We start from the raw sequence: 14,137 nt of genomic DNA, 5'->3' as shown, positions 1-14,137 counted from the left end.
ACTTAGCCGAGGGCTGTTTCAAGGTCAAGTGACGTGTGGACACCCAGACTAAATCTCCTGGCAAATATCTCCACTCTAAGGAACGTCTCTTGTCAGCTTGACCTTTTTGACTTTGAAACGCCTTCTCCAAATTATTTTTCACAATCCACCATATATCTTTGAATGACCTTTGCCAGGCCTCCAGAGCTGGAAACGGAGTGGAGGCGACTGGCAATGGGGAGAATTTAGGCAACCTCCCGGTCACTACCTGGAATAGACAAAATCCTGAAGAGGAACTTTTCAAATTATTGTGCGCAAATTCTGCGAAGGGTAAAAACTTGACCCAATCATTTTGCGCCTCTGCAACGTAACACCTCAAAAACTGTTCCAATGATTGGTTGACTCTTTCCGTCTGACCATTGGTCTGTGGGTGGTAGCCCAATGAAAATGACAGTTCCATGCCCATTTGGTGACAGAATGCCCTTCAAAATCTGGAAACAAATTGGACTCCCCTATCTGACACAATGTTTTCCGGAATGCCATGCAATCGGAAAACGTGGATGATGAACAAATCAGCTAATTCCTGGGCCGAGGGGAGTCCTTTCAAGGGCACAAAATGGGCCATTTTGCTAAAGCGGTCGACTACCACGCATTGACCAACATGCCCTCAGACCTGGGGAGCTCACCCACAAAATCCATGGACAAGTGGGTCCATGGCTCACTCGGGGTGGGCAAGGGCTGCAATCTTCCCACAGATGCCAATCGGGAGGACTTACTCCTCGCACACACCGCACACTCTCTAACAAACTCTTTGCAATCGGCTGCTAGAGACGGCCACCAAGCGCATCTGGCTACAAGGTCCTGTGTTCTGGAGGCCCCAGGGTGTCCCGCATTCCCATTGTGAATGGAACATCTGCAAAATCTAAAGGCGAAATGGCAGTGGAATAAACATAACCCCTTTGGGCTTCCCCTCCGGGATGTCCTGCTGAAACAGACCTAAAGTCTCTGTCCAATCTTCCCAAGTCTCAGTTGTAGATAATACCAGTCTCTGTGGGACAATGGTCTCTGGGAGGGAGGGCTGTGCTGTCTCTGGCTCAAAGCATCTAGACAGGGCATCTGCCTTAACCTTCTGCCGCCCGCGTCACGCCAGTAGGCGTGGCCGCGGCGGCAGCCCCAGGACCGCCTAACGCCAATTGGCGTAAAGTCCTGGGGCTCTGTTTTGCATGAGATCGCGTGCATGGTGCGCGCGCATCTCATGCTCGGAGGGCGGAGCTCCGCCCCGCCTTCAGTCTCGATCACGCCGTCTATTTACTAGGTGCAGCAGCACCTATTTACGATGAGCAGCAGCGCTGCACTGGGGACAGCCGTGTGACATGGTTGTCCCCATGGGGGACAAGAGAGCGATCGGCTCTCATAGGCAGAAGCCTATGAGAGCCGATCGCCGTAATTGGCCGGCTGTGGGGAGGGAGGGAGCGAGGGAGGGAAAGGAATTAAAGGAAGAGGTTTTTTTTAAAAAAAGTGACAACATAAATATTTATTTTAAAAAAAATAAACATGGGGGGAGCAATCAGACCCCACCAACAGAGAGCTCTGTTGGTGGGGAGAAAAGGGGGGGGGGGAATCACTTGTGTGCTGAGTTGTGCGGCCCTGCAGCTTGGCCTTAAAGCTGCAGTGGCCAATTTTGTTAAAAATGGCCTGGTCACTAGGGGGGTTTAGCCCTGCAGTCCTCAAGTGGTTAATGTTTTTGCTCCCTGGGGTGAACGTAATTATAAATCTGAATCTCAAGAAGAACAATGACCATCGAGCCTGACGGGGGCTTAATCTCTTGGCTCCCTCGATGTATTCTAAATTTTTGTGGTCAGTGTAAACTGTAATCGTATGTTCTGCTCCTTCCAACCAATGACGCCATTCTTCAAAAGCCAATTTGATGGCCAGGAGCTCCCTGTTGCCTATATCGTAGTTTCTCTCTGCCGGAGAGAACCTACGAGAAAAGTAGGCACATGGGTGCAATCTACCCTGCAACCCTGACCGCTGGGACAGCACAGCCCCTACCCCGACCTCCGAGGCGTCCACCTCGACAATAAAAGGATGGGAAGTGTCAACGTGTCTCAGGATGGGTGCAGAGCAAAACAAATCTTTCAGAGTGGAGAATGCATGCAGAGCTTCTGGAGGCCAGTGGGTAGTATCTGCTCCTTTCTTAGTGAGACAAGTGAGGGGTGCAATAACAGTGGAGTACCCCTTTATGAACCTTCTATAGTAATTGGCAAAACCTAGAAATCTCTGAAGAGATTTCAACCCCACTGGTTGAGGCCATTCCAACACAGCAGAAACCTTAGCAGGATCCATAGACAGGCCCGAGGTGGAAATAATGTACCCTAAAAAGGTGACAGATGTTACCTCGAAGATGCATTTCTCCAATTTTGCGTAAAGCATGTTTTGCCTTAGTTTATCCAATACAAACTTGACATGTGTCCTGTGCTCAGAGAGGTTGTTAGAAAATATAAGTATATCATCAAGGTATACCAACACGAACTTGCCCAATACCTCCCGGAATACTTCATTAATCAGTTCCTAAAAGACGGCCGGGGCATTACACAGCCCGAAGGGCATCACCAGGTACTCGTAATGCCCGTCGGGCGTGTTAAAGGCCGTCTTCCATTCATCGCCCCTTCTGATCCGCACTAGGTTGTATGCCCCCCGTAAATCCAACTTTGAAAAGATCTTAGCGTCGGTTATCTGTGTAAACAAGTCATCTATCAAGGGCAATGGGTAGCGATTCTTTACTGTGATTTTATTCAGACCCCGGTAATCAATGCAAGGCCGCAGGCCTCCGTCTTTTTTCTTAACAAAAAAGAAACCAGCGCCAGCAGGCGACCTGGAAGGACGAATGAACCCCATGGCTAAATTTTCACTAATGTATTCTTGCATGGCCACTTTCTCTGGACCAGACAAATTGTAAAGATGACCCCTAGGGGGCATACAACCCGATCGGAGATCGATGGAGCAATCAAAGGGGCGATGTGGAGGTAACTTATCTGCAGCCTTGGGACAGAACACACCTGAATACTCGGAATATTGTACAGGTACCCCCTCCAACTGGATCCTGGTCTGGCCCAGTGTCACTCTCCCCAAACATTGCTGAAAACAGTGGGTCGACCAGCTAGTCAGCTGACCGGTAGCCCAGTTAATCTGTGGCGGATGTAAATGCAGCCATGGCATGCCAAGGATGACTGTGGAGGTGGTCATGTGTAACACAAAAAACTGTAGTTTCTCCTTATGTAACACCCCAATAGTGACTTCCACCTCTGGTGTCTGAGACAGCGGATGATCACTCTGCAGGGGGGAATCATCGACTGCCGTAACCTGAATGGGTGGTTTTACTGGGGTGAACGGAATACCCAATCTCTTTGCAAATTCAAAATCCATAAAATTAGCTGCAGAGCCTGAATCAATAAAAGCTTCAGAAACCTCAGTTTTATCCTCCCATGTGACTGTACAGGGAAGGAGTAACCGTTTATCTTCTAGGGGTAAAAGCCGCGTGCCTAGGGTGCTACCCCCTACAACTCCTAGGCGATAGCGTTTCCCGGCTTGTTAGGACAATTACGTACTCTATGACCCCCCTCTGCACAGTAAAGACACAGCCGCTCAGACATCTTGCGTCTTCGCTCTACTTGGGATAGTTTTGACCGACCAATTTGCATTGGTTCGGGTGGAGGCGAGACAGGAGGAGGTGGAGTTACCGGAGGCGCAGCGTAGGACACCATTCTTACATGACTACTACCCCGGGTCTGTTTCTGATAGCGCAATCTGCGGTCGACTCGAATGGCCGATGAAATGGCCTCATCGACTGTCTTAGGTTCAGGCAGACTTAACATGAGATCTGAAACCTCATCTGACAAACCTGATAAAAAACAATCTAATAGGGCATAGGTGTCCCACCTGGCTGAAACTGACCACCTCCTAAATTCGGCTGCGTAATCTTCGACCGGACCCTTGCCTTGACGCAAGAGCTTGAGCTTCCGCTCAGAGGTCGCGGCAAGGTCTGGGTCGTCGTAAATTACTGCCATGGCTTTAAAAAATTAATCCACTGAAGAGAGGGCCAAATCCCCGGTGGGCAAACTGTACGCCCATGTCTGAGAATCGCCTGACAACAAAGTCTTAACCTCTTGAGGACTGCAGGGCTAAACCCCCCTAGTGACCAGGCAATTTTTAGTTTAAAAGGCCACTGCAGCTTTAAGGCCAAGCTGCAGGGCCGCACAACATAGCACACGAGTGATCCCCCCCCCCTTTTCTCCCCACCAACAGAGCTCTCTGTTGGTGGGGTCTGATCGCTCCCCCCATGTTTATTTTTTTTTTAATAAATATTTGTGTTGCCGCTTTTTAAAAAAAAAACCCTCTTCCTTTAAATCCCTTCCCTCCCTCGCTCCCTCCCTCCCCACAGCCAGCCAATTACGGCGATCGGCTGTCATAGGCTTCTGCCTATGAGAGCCGATCGCTCTCTTGTCCCCCAGGGGGACAGCCGTGTCACCCGGCTGTCCCCAGTGCAGCGCTGCTGCTGATCGCAGCGCTGCACAGAGTAAATAGACGGCGATCACGCCGTCGAACAGTCTCCCGAGCGGCAATAGCCGCTCGGAGACTGAAGGCGGGGCGGAGCTCCGCCCCCAAAGCAGGAGATGCGCGCGATCTCCTGCAAAACAGAGCCCCAGGACTTTACGCCAATTGGCGTTAGGCGGTCCTGGGGCTGCCGCCGCGGCCACGCCCACCGGTGTGACGCGGTCGGCAAGAGGTTAATGAATGTGACCCTTTGGGCCACAGTTCCGGAAGATCGGGGTTTCAACTCAAAGTAAGATAACACTCTACTTCTAAAATTTCGGAAGTCTGATCTGTGACCAGAAAATTTCTCAGGTACAGGCAAACGCATGTCAGAGCTAGGAGGGGATCGCACCTCATCCACTGCTGTCTGGAGGGTTTGTAAAGAACCAGACAAAGCTTCAATCATAGTCTTGTGACTACCCAGCACTTGATTGATGTTGTCCACCGAAGTGGCAAGTGCGCCCAGACGGTCAGTGCGCGCGTCCATTATTATTTTTTGGTCTGCCGTTCTGTAACGATCGGTGTAACACAGAGAGGGTCTGATTACCGGTGAACTGCAGTATCACCGAGAATACAGAATATACCCGATTATTGGTGATCTGCAGTATCACAGATAATCAGATATATCTACTAACCTCTGGACACCAGATAGAACAAGTGAATGTAATAACTGAGTGTTAGATGCAACAGTATACTTTGAGTACTTCTCCAGAAGTATGTTCCTTCCTCTGGCCTAGACTCTCCAGGAGGAAGGAGCTTGGCTGAGGGGACGAAGGACAGAGCGTGAGTGACACCCGAGAAATAGGGTGTCACTAACAGGTCTGGGAACTGCCTCTAACAGTAAGGCCAGTTCTCGAGGTCGGCAAGCCAGGTAGTTAACACACAGACAGATAAGGTACAGATTCAGGAGGCAGATACGGAATCCAATAAATAGGCAGGGTTTGGCAACGGAGTATCAGATAAGCACAGTACAGAATCAGGAGGCAAATACAGAGTCCAGGAACGAGCAGAGTTTGGCAACAGGATATCAGAAATAGCAAGGTACAAGATCAGAGTTCAGAGGAATAGTCAGGCAGGCAGAAGGTCATAACAAATAATACAATTCAAAGGTCCTAATGCTAAGGTGTGAACGCCTTGATGTCAACACCTTTGGAAACTATGCTTGAACACAGCAGACGCGGAAACAGCCGCCTCACTCTGAGCCCTTGCGGCGGCTTTTCCGCGTTTCCTCACAGTACCCCCCCCCCCCCCCCCCCCCTGAGGAGTGGACTCCGGACAGCTCCTATCAGGCTTCTCAGGATGCAACGCGTGGAACTCCCTTCTTAATTTGTCAGCATGCATGCGACATTCAGGTACCCATGATCTCTCCTAAATACCATACCCTTTCCAATGAACCAGATATTGTGCTGAGTTCTGAACTATGCGAGAGTCTAAAATCTTCTCTACTTCGTACTCAGGTTGATCATTTATCATCACAGGAGGAGGAGGAGTGGGACCCACATGAACTGCTGGTTTAAGCAGGGACACGTGAAAGGATCTCACGCCGCGCATACTGGCAGGGAGGTCAATGGCATAAGTGACATAGTTGATCTTTCTAGTTACTGGGAATGGACCCACATACCTGGGCCCCAACTTAGCCGAGGGCTGTTTCAAGGTCAAGTGACGTGTGGACACCCAGACTAAATCTCCTGGCAAATATCTCCACTCTAAGGAACGTCTCTTGTCAGCTTGACCTTTTTGACTTTGAAACGCCTTCTCCAAATTATTTTTCACAATCCACCATATATCTTTGAATGACCTTTGCCAGGCCTCCAGAGCTGGAAACGGAGTGGAGGCGACTGGCAATGGGGAGAATTTAGGCAACCTCCCGGTCACTACCTGGAATAGACAAAATCCTGAAGAGGAACTTTTCAAATTATTGTGCGCAAATTTTGCGAAGGGTAAAAACTTTGACCCAATCATTTTGCGCCTCTGCAACGTAACACCTCAAAAACTGTTCCAATGATTGGTTGACTCTTTCCGTCTGACCATTGGTCTGTGGGTGGTAGCCCGATGAAAATGACAGTTCCATGCCCTTCAAAATCTGGAAACAAATTGGACTCCCCTATCTGACACGATGTTTTCCGGAATGCCATGCAATCGGAAAACGTGGATGATGAACAAATCAGCTAATTCACAGTATACTTTGAGTACTTCTCCAGAAGTATGTTCCTTCCTCTGGCCTAGACTCTCCAGGAGGGAGGAGCTAGGCTGAGGGGAGGAAGGACAGAGCGTGAGTGACACCCAAGAAATAGGGTGTCACTAACAGGTCTGGGAACTGCCTCTAACAGTAAGGCCAGTTCTCGAGGTCGGCAAGCCAGGTCGTTAACACACAGACAGATAAGGTACAGATTCAGGAGGCAGATACGGAATCCAATAAATAGGCAGGGTTTGGCAACGGAGTATCAGATAAGCACAGTACAGAATCAGGAGGCAAGGAGTTTGGCAACAGGATATCAGAAATAGCAAGGTACAAGATCAGAGTTCAGAGGAATAGTCAGGCAGGCAGAAGGTCATAACAAATAATACAATTCAAAGTTCCTAATGCTAAGGTGTGAACGCCTTGATGTCAACACCTTTGGAAACTATGCTAGAACACAGATACAGACAAGGTCTGAGTGCTACCACGTAGTGATCGCAACGGCAAACAACCAGAGAATGACCAGCACCCAGTATAAATAGTAAAGCGCTCACCAGCGCCTCCCCTAAGTGCTGGACCAATGGCAGGTGGTGAAATTGTTAGCTGACCCTTTTCTGGCTGTCATATAAGCTCTGCCTCTCAGCGCGTGTGCGCGTCCTTCTGAACCTGTGTGGACTAGCAGTCCCAGCCACACCAGGCATGTCTTGTAATGCAATCACTGATTCAGGCGCGGGGACCGCCGCCCTGCTCTCCAAGTGAGCGGCGGTTTCCCCGCGTCCAGTCGCGATGTCACCTGCTTTGTCATGCGTGCAATCCGCCGACTCCAACGCGGACTCCACCGTTCTGCCCATGCGGCATGCGCCGGTCTCTTCGCGTTGTGCCGCCATGTTAGACGCGGAAACAGCCGCCTCACTCTGAGCCCTTGCGGCGGCTTTTCCGCGTTTCCTCACAAACCTAAACTGAGAAGGATATGGATTTTGCCTTTTAAAATACTGTAATACCAGTTGCCTGAGTTTCCTACTGATCCAGCCACTTTCATTGGCTCCTGAAGCGGTCTATCAATGGGAGCCAATGTGATTGGCTATACAAAAAACTTTAGGATAAATAATGGGGGGAATTGAGGCAGACGTCCACACCGGTTTTTGTTATAAAATTATCAAAACAAATTTTTTATTTTAACACATAATGTACCTATACATATTACAAACACATATATCAAAAAGTGCATAAAAAGAGTTTACCTGAGAGAGCCCCCTAATCTAAACCCCCCAGATCCCGCCCACCTGAGATACCCACCCACAACATATCCATCTAGCATACCATGTGGAAACTAGCAGCTCTAAAATGAAAATGCCATATACATTATGCTCAATTGGTCTAATCACCTGGCTATGGATCTATGCACAAAAACATGCTACGTAGAGCAAAAAGCCATGCAGGGATAGAGACTTAAATATAAGCCCAGCCGCTGTTAGTGAGCATACAAGGAGTCCATAAAGCGCCTTCAGAATGCCAGACTGTCCCAAGCAAACACGCTCAGAGATGATGCAGCAGACATGTGCACATGTATTAATTTCCTCGGTTTAAGCTGTTAATCATGCAGAAGCGTAAACAGATAATGAAAGTTGAGATTGCATGCAAGTCAGTACATCAGAAGAGATCCCGGGTATGGCTGACTGAGGCACTTGTCAAAGACTCATATGCTAGGCCTGGTTTTGAAAGCATGTATGACATCAAACATTTAAAGAGGATGCATCCATATTTTACCCAGCCAGAGGGATGATGTGGCCTGCCGTCCAGCCAAACGTGGCTACCGTCTAGGTATCTATTCCAGCCAGGGGGATGATGTAGCCTGATGTCCAGCCAAACGTGGCTACCGTCCAGGTAAGGGGGCTATCCAGTTGCCCACAAATGTATAAGTCCTTGAATCGGTGGATCATACAGGGTCATGCAGGATCGTTGATGAATCAGGTGTGAGAGGCAAGGCTCTGCTGTTCGGCAGTGGGAAGCAGCTCAGCAGTGGGGAGGATGAGAGGAGAGGGGGCAGCTCTCAGAAACGCCACGCCGGGACACCCGACATGTTTCGCTGGCAAGCGGCCAGCTTTCTCAAGGGAGGCGTGGTTTAGTCATCTACGTCCTATCTGACGTTTTATAGGACCTATCAAAGGAGGTCCGTAAGGCAGGCGTCACGCTCTAGGGTGGCCGTCCAATCCCCGCACGCCCATACCCAGCGCGAGAACCATAGACACCCGCAGCTGGGACGGAGTGGCGAGGAGCAATGTGATTGGCTCTCCGTGATCACACGGTCAGGAGCCAATGAAAGCGGCTCCTGACCTGCTTACAGAGCGAGCAAATTGTGGCGAGTGCAGAGCAGCAGTAACGGCGGTAACAGCGGCGACACATGATTCAATGCGACGTTGAATCTACGTCCAGTCAAGACGGCAGCACCACCTGTACGTAGATTTGTACTGCGTTGGTCTGGAACCAGTTAAAGAACATCGACGTTGTAATATACAGTAGAATACTTTTATTTTAAACCTCGTTGTAAGTTATGCAGAATCAGTGTGTGCTTGTGTCCTCCTGTCAGCCCCCGTGTCCCCACTGTGCCTGGCTTCCCTCCTGCCTGCGTCGTCTCCTCCCTCCCCCTTGTGTCTCGCCCCCCCCCCCCCCCCCCCGTGCGAGCCGCGGCATCAGTGACGCATCATTAGAAGCCCGACACTAGAGGAAGCCGCACAGAGAAGCCGGATGACTTCAATTGCCGCGGAAATGATGGAGGAGGTAAGCTGCTGCCACTGCTCGCACGGGGGGGGGGGGGGGAGAGACACAAGGGGGAGGGAGGAGACGCAGGCAGGGGGGAAGCCAGGCAGAGCGGGGACAAAGGCAGGGAATCCCCAATTGCGGCGGGTCGGCAGTTCGTATCGGCGGGTGTTCGTAAGTCGGGGATTCCTTGCCTTTGCCGTATAAGGCGCAGGGACTTTTTCTCCCCACTTTTTGGGGAGAAAAAGTGCATCTTATATGGCAGAAAATACAGTATTACATTACCGGTCCGCAGACTGCGCTTGTTCCTCCACTGCTCCGGGCCCAATCCGCTGTCCATACACACATGCTCCACATGGTTTCCTAGTAAGGGCGCGTGTATGACGTCACACACACACACACACACGCCCTTAATATGAAACCACGTGGGGTGCAGGTGTATGTGGAGGAGGAATCCAGGATGCCAGCCAGGGACAAGCGGAGGCCGCGAACAGGTATTGTATACCTTAGACGGGGCACATTTACATTAGGGGGGCACAGCGTCGGGGCAATGAGGCGGCGGATACAGCGCACAAGGACGATGCTGGATCTATTTCAAATTGATCTGGAATCGGCCTGTGGTGTATGGGCAGCTGACAGATCTCTCTTTTATCAGATTCCATAAGAGAGATTTGTCTCTTGGTCAAATCTGCTACATACATCGCTAGATTTAAAGCTAGCCATACATCTGGCAATTCTGATTCAATTGACATAGCAATCAACCTTATTAAGGAATCAACTTCAGTGTGGTTGATCGAAAGTGACCCACACACTACAAATTGTATCCTATGCAATTCACATTCGATCTGACTGATATTGTGACTCCATGCTCTGAATGCAAAAATCGATTCAGAGTTGATCGAATGACATGTGAACAGTAGCCGATTCCTGTGCGATTGATCGATATCTTGCATCCTGCTCGATCAACTAAGCTGGTCAATTCGACATGAAATCAGCCACTTTTCATTGATTGGGAATTCTGGAACACACTTGATTCCCTCTCGATTCTATTAAATGATCAAATTGAATGGTAGGTCGTACAGCCAAATCGCTAGATGTATGGCCACCTTAACTCTTCCTGTACTGGAAACAATATATGACTTGTGACTTAGCTATTAATGTGCTGTTTCTTAGCTATACTACACATACAATTCATTATATCGTAAGTTTCTTTTTGCTTCATTGTCACTTCAAGTGACATTTCAGGCAGCTTGACAGACAATCTGCTACTTGGTTGTTTTTATTACCTGAAGCACTGATTAACAGTGACATTTTAAAAGCATAATAAATTATAGCCGATGTATAAAATAAGCCCTAAAAATGATGTTTATCAAACATGTTTTAAAAGCATAACTAGACCTGTGGAACCAACTAAAAAGAATACTGCTTTAAAAAGTTCTTTTTTAAAAAATATATAGTTAGAGAGATGGAAGAAGTCTCAAAAATACTGTATACGTGTAGCTCATTGCGTGCTTTTTTGACACATAGAGAAATATACTATAAATGGATTGCAAGCACCGTATTTTCAAGCTATAAGATGCACTTTTACTCCCCCAAAAGTGTGTGTGTGGGGGGGGGGCGGAGGGGGCAACTATACTAGCTACCTATACAGGGGCAACTTTACTACCTATACTGGGGGCAACTATACTAGCTACCTATACTGGGGCAACCCTGCACATGCGCAGTGCGGCAGGAGGCACTCTAGAACTGTACAACCTAGTGCCTGTTAATAAACAGGCTTAATGGCTAGTGTGTGTGTGTTTGTGTACACATGTATGTACATTATATATCCTATATAATAAAAACCCCTGTGTCTCTGCATCCTCCTGTGTCTGTGCTTCCAGACCTGACCGTTTTCTGTCTGTGAATCTAAGTGGATTGTGGGAATTAACAGCTTTTCCAACTGTTAAGCAAGCAACATCTCCCTGTGTGCATATGCAAGAAGTTTTGGATCAAGATGATACCATTTATTGGCTAACTTAGAGATAAATAAGAGGTAAGCTTTCGGCTAATAATAAGTCTTCATAGGACTTGGTTCCTGCATATACTGACATTATTTAAAAAAAAACAAAGCATATATACATTGGACACACAGAGTGCATATATTTTGGACAGCTGTGGGGGAATGGTGAGCAGGACGCGTGTGTGTGTGCGTGTGCGTGTGTGACGTGAAAATGGCTTCACCGATTCGAACAAAACTTGGTATACAAATCCTTTACTACCTGGGATGATATATTCTGGGGGTCTCGCGTTCCCCCTGCTTACCTGGGCGGAGCTACAAACAGCAAATCAGATTCCACCCATTAAAGTGAATGGAAAAAATGGAAAAGGCTGCCATTCTCACAGTAATCAAGCCAGAGTCCCCACACTTGGCACAGTTGGTCACTTGGTGACCGAGGTTACAAATCCAGGAAAAGTGGGCGGAGCATAAAACAGCCAATGACATTTCAGACATTCATTTTAAATGGAAAAATGTAAACTGCAGCCATTCTTACACTGTTAATTGCAGGGTTTTCAAACTTGGCACACTTGGTCACTAGGTGAATGAGATTAATATTCAGGAAAGTGGGTGGAGCCTACAACAGCCAATCAAAAGTCACCTATTGATTTTCAAGGGGAATATTAAAACTGCTGTCATTCTTACACTGTTAATGGCAGAGGCTTCAAACTTGTACAGTCAGTCATTGGGTGACTGGAGTCCAAATTCACTAAAGGGGCGGGACCACAAACAGCCAATCAGACTTTCTTGGTGGATAAACTGCTTCCATTCACACATTTTTGATGTCAGGAACCTAAAAGCTCACAAACTTGGTCATTAAGTGACTGTGGGTCAAGGTTACAAAAAGTAGGCGGAGCCAAAAATAAAGTTCACTAGGAAAATATAAACTGCAGCCATTCTTACACTGTTACTGGCAGGGTTCTCAAATTTTGCACAGTTGGTCACTGGGTGAATGGGATGAATATTCAAGAGAGTGGGTGGAGCCTACAACAGCCAATTAAAATTCACCTGTTGATTTTCAAAGGGAATATTTACATTGTTGCCATTCTTACACAGTTAATAGCAGATGCTTCAAACCTGGTACTGTTAGTCACTGGGTGACTGGGGTTCAAATTCGGAAAAGGGGCTGAGCCACAAACAGCCAATCAGAATTTTTTTAATTTCAATGGGAATATACAAATTATTGATACCAAAAGCCCAAAGTTCATAAACTTGGTCATTGAGTGACTGTATGTCAGTGTTAGAAAAAGTGGGCGGAGCCAACAACTATATTTTTTCCAGGGGAAAATATAAACTGCAGCCATTCTTACACTGTTAATGGCAGGGTTCCCAAACTTGACACAGTGGGCCACTGGGTGACTGGGATTAATATTCAGAAATGTGGGTGGAGCCAACAACAGCCAATCAAATTTCACCTATTGATTTTCAAGGGGAATATTTACATTGCTACCATTCTTACACTGTTAATGGCAGAGGCCTCTTGCCTGATAGGTGACTGGGGTCCAAATTCACTAAAGGGGGTGGAGCCAATCCGATTTGTTAGATTGATTTCAGCCATTCTGTTATTGGCAGGGTTCTCAAACGTGACACAGTTGGACAATGGATGACTGGGATTAATATTCAGGAAAGTGGGTGAAAACTACAACAGCCAATCAAAATTCACCTATTGATTTTCAAGGGAAATATTGAAACTGCTGCCACTCTAATTACACTAATAATGACAGAAGCCTCAAACCGGCTACAGTCGGTCATGGAGTGGCTGGGGTTCAAATCCACTAAAGGACTGGAGCCACAAACAGCCAATCAGATTACTTTACTGGATAAACTGCTTCCATTCACACAATTTTGATGGCAGAAACCCGAAAGCTTAAAACTTGGTCACTGGGTGACTGGGATTAATATTCAGAAAAGTGGGTGGAGCCTAAAAAGAAAATCAAAATTCACCTGTTGATTTTCAAGGGGAATATTTAAATTGCTGATATTCTTGCACTGTTAATGGCACAAGCCTCAAACCTGGTACAGTTGGTCATTGGGTCACTGGGGTTCAAATTCAGAAAAGGGATGGAGCTTCAAATAGCCAATCAGATTTGTTTCATCTCACTGGTAAATTACAAATGATTGATGCCAAGGACACCAAAGCTCACAAACTTGGTCATTGAGTGACTGTGTGTCAAGGTTACAAAAAGTGGGCGGAGCCAAAACAAATTTCACTAGGAAAATATAAACTGAAGCCATTCTTACACTGTTAATGGCAAGGGTTCTCAAACTTTGCCCAGATGGTCACTGGGTGACTGAGATTAATATTATGGGAAGTGGGTGGAGCCTATAATAGCCAATCAAAATTCACCTGCTACAGTTGGTCATTGGGTGACTGGGGTTCAAATGCTGGAGAGGGGCAGAGCCACAAACAGCCAATCTGATTTGTTTAATTTCTATGGGAATATACAAATTATTGATGACAAAGACCCCAAAGCTCACAAACTTGATCATTGAGTATTTGTGTGTTAGGGTTAGAAAAAGTGGCCGGAGCTAACACCAGCCAAATACATACCCGGGCAACGCCGATTCATCAGCTATTATTCATAAAAGTG

This window comes from Hyperolius riggenbachi, chromosome 2 (genome assembly GCF_040937935.1).
Source record: "Hyperolius riggenbachi isolate aHypRig1 chromosome 2, aHypRig1.pri, whole genome shotgun sequence".
In the NCBI taxonomy this organism is placed as follows: Eukaryota; Metazoa; Chordata; class Amphibia; order Anura; family Hyperoliidae; genus Hyperolius; species Hyperolius riggenbachi.
The sequence above is the reverse complement of the archived record's forward strand: the minus strand, read 5'-3'. Positions refer to the sequence as shown.